Below are 5,974 nucleotides of genomic sequence, written 5' to 3'. Positions count from 1 at the left end.
TTCCATCTTCAGATGTCCAGCTGCTTATAGAATAGCCAGTGGTTCTTCATCCTTCATTCCATATAAAAACTAGAGTCATGGCGTTCAGGGTAAGAATATACCCACTTTTCACCATGAGCACGTCAAAACGTTTACAATGTACTATTAGCTGTCCTCCTCCACTCCAGTGCAGGGGTCAGTGTGCCCAGTTATCTCATGTCAAGTTTGAAGGGTTGCTGCTACAGTCTATGGATTATGACAGAGCTTGTGTTTCTGTGCAGAAGAGTAGGTTCACAGCTGGATGGGTGGGTTATTAGAAGCATTCTACAGAATCAGCAGATGCTCTGGGCTGAGTCCAAGATCTCACCTCAAGCTTCACAAATATGAGACACAGGCTTCCTCTCGCTGTGAAGTGTTCAGCACTCACTCTCAGAAGAAGGGTCTTGGGACTGCACTGCCAGGCTGTAAAATCTTCCTCACTAAACACTTTCCTCTGCAACTGTCATTGTCTTAACAGAATCTCTGAGTAGACAGGGACAGATGAATGGTGTGTGCCCAAGACAACATTCCATCCCCATTATACCAACTGCGAATGTAAATGTACTCACAAAATTTAGGCCAAGATTATTTCAGGGTGATCAGAATAAAGAAAATGTAAAATTAATCAAAATTGTAGGGACCCATTTTTGGATTCAAACTTTCTCAGCCATTGCCTGAGATAGGATTGTCTGAAGGACTTGATTTCAGCAATGCATGAATTAAAAACCCATCTCAATGTTCTTTTTTTTTGCTCCATTGTGCCAGATCTATATGCTTCTCAAACTCCCCCAGGACGTAGTAAGAATCCACAGAAGAATTCACCCACCTCTTCTTGCTCCACATCACCTGACACTACTATAGTCATGAGCTGATATATGGAATTTTATTCTATAGTGATACTTTGTGATAATACCAGATGACCAAACTGGAGTTTTCAGAGTTATGGGGCAATGGGGCAATTATTATTTGCTTATGTTTATAGCTCTCTGTCTCCTTCTCGGTTTCTCTCTCTCTCTCTCTCTCTCTCTCTCTCTCTCTCTCTGTCTGTCTGTCTGTCTGTGTTGGGGGTGCTGTGCTGTGGCAAATCAGACAGTCAGAGGACAACCGCAGGTATTGATCCTTGCTTTGGCTACCTCCTCCTTTGAGACAACGTCCTTTTGTTGCTTGGTACTGGTACTTGTACACCAGACTAGATAGCCTGTGACCTCCTGGGAAGAGTCCTGTCTCAGCTTCCATACTCCACAGGAGCCCTGGGAGTAGAGATGGGATGCTGTGCCTGGCTTACAGCTCAGGGATCATGCTGGGGAAGCAAGCATTTTGCTCACTGAGTCATTTCTTCAATCTCTACCCCTACTACATTCCTAGATGTCCTTTCACTCAGGTCGGGGGCAGGGGGGCTTTGCCTTAAGACTGAGGTATTGGGAAAAGGCTTTTAAGGAAACAGCATCCTCTAACAAAGACCATGGAGGCCCTAAGACAAAAAAAAAGGAAGCTCTCATTCTGTAGAGATTGACTCCAAATTCCTCAGAGAATTTTTTCCTGCACAAGACATTCCTGCAAGCAATAATCTCATGGAGGGCTAATAGAAACCTCATTACTAAAGCAACTGGTTTATTAGCCTGCAAATGCCAGACACACGCCACTGACATTTCCCAACGCGTTTCCATGGTTTTCTCATCTGTTTTTTTTTTTCAAAAACGCAGTTTTTAAAAAGACAATTTAAATCATTTCTGAAAGCATTCTCTTGTTCATATTATCCTGCCTTCAAAAGGTCACAGTGGTATTTTAGCAATTGTTCAAGGTGTTTCTCCTCTCTTACATGTGTCTACAAAATGAGCTGTAGAGTATTCATCCCTCTGGGTTTGCCACATTATAAGCACAATTAAATCAGAATTGCTCCTGTCATCCTGACATCCTCTGCTATGGAGAAAGGCACATAAGCTGTTGAAAAATCAGCAGTAACATATGTTCCTAACATACATTGTAAATCTATTTATTAAAGACTGTGTGTGCGTGCCTGTGTATTTATGTGTGTGTGTGTGTGTGTGTGTGTATGTGAGTACACATAGAGATAATAAGATTATCAGACCAGCCCGCCAAAGCTGGAGTTACGGGTGCTTGTCACTAGACATTTGAGTCATGGGCAACTGAACCTGGGTCTTCTGTAAGACCTCCAAGAGTTCTACCAGCTGAGCCATCTGTCCAACCCCTGAACTATTCCTTAAATAAGGTCTAGTCAATTTTTGTTCATTTTCACAGAAATTAGCACGAGGGAAGAGAAGAGATGTCATTGGTGCCCACTGGTCCAGCTTTCAGAGCTTAATCAGAATGATGTGTTGCAGTTCCCCGTGGTTCTTTTCCATGCTCTTGGCAGATGGGTTTGATGGTTGGCACCACAGTTTGTCTATAAAGGCATTCGACTTTCTCAGACACCTCGGCTGTGCATGAACAAATATTCCAATGCCAGCTTATTAAAAGGGGGATAAAGAGAAACAAAACACAGACACTAGACATAGATAGGTTTGCAGACAGCCACTATCCTCTGGAACTAGAAAGCTGCAGCCAGTGGCGGATTGAGCTTGCCAGCTTATTCACTTTTCCACCCTTAGTGAGGTCTGATGTTACTCCAGACATCACAGCCAACTTCAGTTTGGCACTCTGGGTGGGATGGTGACGTTCTCAACAATCCCACAGTCTCTTTCCACCACATCTTCCATGGGCACAGTTGTGTTGTGTTGCAACAGAGTTTCTCCAGGTTTACACATGGTCCAATATTCTGTCCTAAGGGTTGGCATCTCCTTCATCTAAAATTTGTACTTAGAACTGACTGTATGTCGGGGTGGTTCTAAAGAGCAGAGCAATTTAGATGGGCTTGCATCATGAAGGCTTTATTCTCATCTGTGGCATTAGTCATCTTATGAAAGAGGTTGAATGGGGTGTGCATTCCCTTCTCACCATGAGAGGCTGCACAGTATAGAGAGGCCCTGTCATCAGAATCTGTGCAGTGATGTCTGGTTTCACTGGACCCATGACTTTGAACAGGGCATCTCCTGTATCTATGAAGCTGCCAGTCTAAGTGCTTTGCTATAGCTGTGTATACATGCTGTAAGTTTGCTACCTAAGTCTAAAGTGTGTTCTTCAACAGAGATGTTCATTATGATGTTTAGACCTAGGACCCACTTGGGAAGTAGCCACTCAATCAGTAATGCAGAGATCACTACACATTAGCCATGACCTGGTGCCTCTCCTGGCCCATCTACAGGGTTTGCTTTGTTCAGTCACTTCACAGCTTCTGAACTGTGGCCCTCAGAAAAGTTCTGGCTGTCAGATAATTTTGCAGACTAGTACTAAACCATAAAATGATAAAACGTAAAATGTATTTTGATTCAAAATCCTAAAAGTGTTTATATTTTAAATCATATTAATTTGTCACCTATACACATAGTGCACACTGTAGGAATTGCAAATAATTTACTCTTACATTCTCTTTATGGTCATTGACTATAACTTTCTGTATTCAAATTTCATAGAATTTCTGTGACCATCGCAATCCTGTACTTTGTTTACAGTGCACCCTGTTCCTCTGTAAAGTTTTTGGCAGAGGCTGCATTCTGGGACTTGAGCATTGAGACCGGAAAAAGACTAGAAGCCTCATTCTATCCAGGTCATGGTACTATTTTTAAGATGTAAAGACTGTTTAATTAATTTTCCTAATGCTAATTAAGATCTAGGAAGATGGATCTATTGAAATGATGAAAATGTAGGCTCCAGCTGGTATAATGCAACATATTTCTAGCTGACGTCCAAACTCCCTAACACATGTGTCTTCTGCTGCATGGAAACTACACAACTCGTCAACAGTAATGCGATATTTACTTCACCCTCAGATACTTTAATTTCTTTGACTAATGCTCCAAGCCTCGTTCTTTAAAGTGAGACTCTTTCAGTCACCCAGCTAATAAAAGCAGCCAATGAATTTCAAAGCAAAACCATGTAGAAATTAACACAATATGTCAAGATCTTCCCCAGATCAAACCAACATTATGATTTCAATGTGTGATGACAAGCTGAGGAGCTGATAAAGGGCTCTGGAAATTTCTCCCAGTGAAAACGGAAGTGAGAAAGCAGAGGCAGAGTGGTTGATGGTGTCATCAGCTGGTCTCTTCATATCTTTGCTGGAAAAAGTTCTTACACTGGTGTCGTAAGGAGACTGTCAAAAAAAAAATGGCATGACTACTTATCAAGTGATAGACGGCCACTTTGTAGTTTGTCACATATTCACTGATTATACCACAAAACCCGACATATTTAGATTGTTCTGAATATATTCATGCAAACTGTGTGAAATACACGACTTTGAAACCTTTGGGACCAATGCATCCAGAAATAGAGAGGCAGTGCATTAGAACTGAAAGTGTTACAGTTGGGGTGAGGTGGATGAGCCTACATATGTGCATCCCCGACGATGCCACAGGTCTGAGGTAGAAGGCCACTGAGGAAGCTAAGCAGAATCTACACAGTGTTGGAGTGTGGAGAAAGCAGAGTGGGCCGGAATCTGTGCTGCCTCTACTAACATCAGAATGGGACCACAAGGATGTGTCGTTAGACCTGCCCCACCCATGTCATGTTCTAATACTTGCTATGTCTGAGTGCCAATTTGCTGAAACTGGGGAGTTCCTAATATAGTATTAACAGTTAAGAAGACATTCTGGGCTGGCAAGGGGTGTGAGTTAGGTCAAATTCAATGCCCCAACAAAATGCTTAAGGCTGGGTAAATTACAAATGTCAGAGATGGATTGCCCACTGACCTAGCATCTTGGAAATCTACCATCAAATTATTGGTAGTTGTAGGGTCTCCTGAGCAGGTGACTCTTGCAACTAGCTTCTTCTTTGGGTGGGTCCTTACATGAAACAAACCTCTTAAATAAAAACAGGAAACCTCTGGGAGAGAGTTCTAAGCTCAAGGCCCAATTATTTTATAAGGTCATTGTTTCTTAATGTTGTTGCACTGGGAATCAGGTTATCACATTGGGTCAAGGTTAAGAGAATGCCAGTTTCCTGCCTACAGCATACCCTTTCCGAATGTAACTAGAATCCTTCTCCAAAAGAAGTGAGGTTGGAAATAAATTAGCACCTGAAGAAAGTGGAGACACCTGGTGCACTCACGCCCACGAAGGCAGCACCCCTCCATGTAAAATAACAACCCACAAATCACGAAACAGACAGCAGAAATTGTAAGATAGGGTGGCAAAGCTTGGCTTTCCTTAGAGAGGCATGAGATGGCATAGATTCTCCTAGCAGAGGCTGACTCTGCTTACCGTCTTCCTTTATTTGTCAGCATTGCCCCGGTATTTGAAAGGATTTTCTGAAGCAGCAGCTCTCAACCTGTGGGTCTCAACCTTTCATAGTGGCCATGTATCAGATACCTTTTATATCAGATACTTACATTATGATTCATAACAGTAGCAAAGTTACAGTTAGGAAGTGGTGATGGAAATAATTTTATGGTTGGGGTTACGACATAAGGAACTATATTAAAGGTTCACAGCATTAGGAAGGTTGAGAACCACTATTCTGAAGAAATAAAACTGAAGAACTGACACAATGAATATACATATGTGTGTGTACCTATCACACACATACACACACACACATATCTATACATAATTTGCGGAGCTGACTTACAAGTTGTGGTCTGCGCATGCCCAAAATAGCTATTTCATGATTGTAAAGTTGACAATACAGCCCAGCCATTTTCAGTCCACAAAGCCTGATATCCCCCTGTGCAGCTCAGGCTGTCCTTGAATCCCTAGCTGACTTTATCCTGCAATGTGTGCCCCTTCTGCCTCATACTCTTAAGTGGCAGTACTCCATATAGACACCACTATGCCTGACTGAGTATTCATTTTGTATGTGCTTCTTTTCCTTTCTTCCTTTCTTCCTTTCTTCCTTTCTT

Source organism: Microtus ochrogaster, chromosome 1 (assembly GCF_000317375.1).
Source record: "Microtus ochrogaster isolate Prairie Vole_2 chromosome 1, MicOch1.0, whole genome shotgun sequence".
Taxonomy (NCBI): Eukaryota; Metazoa; Chordata; class Mammalia; order Rodentia; family Cricetidae; genus Microtus; species Microtus ochrogaster.
Note: the sequence above shows the minus strand (reverse complement) of the source record.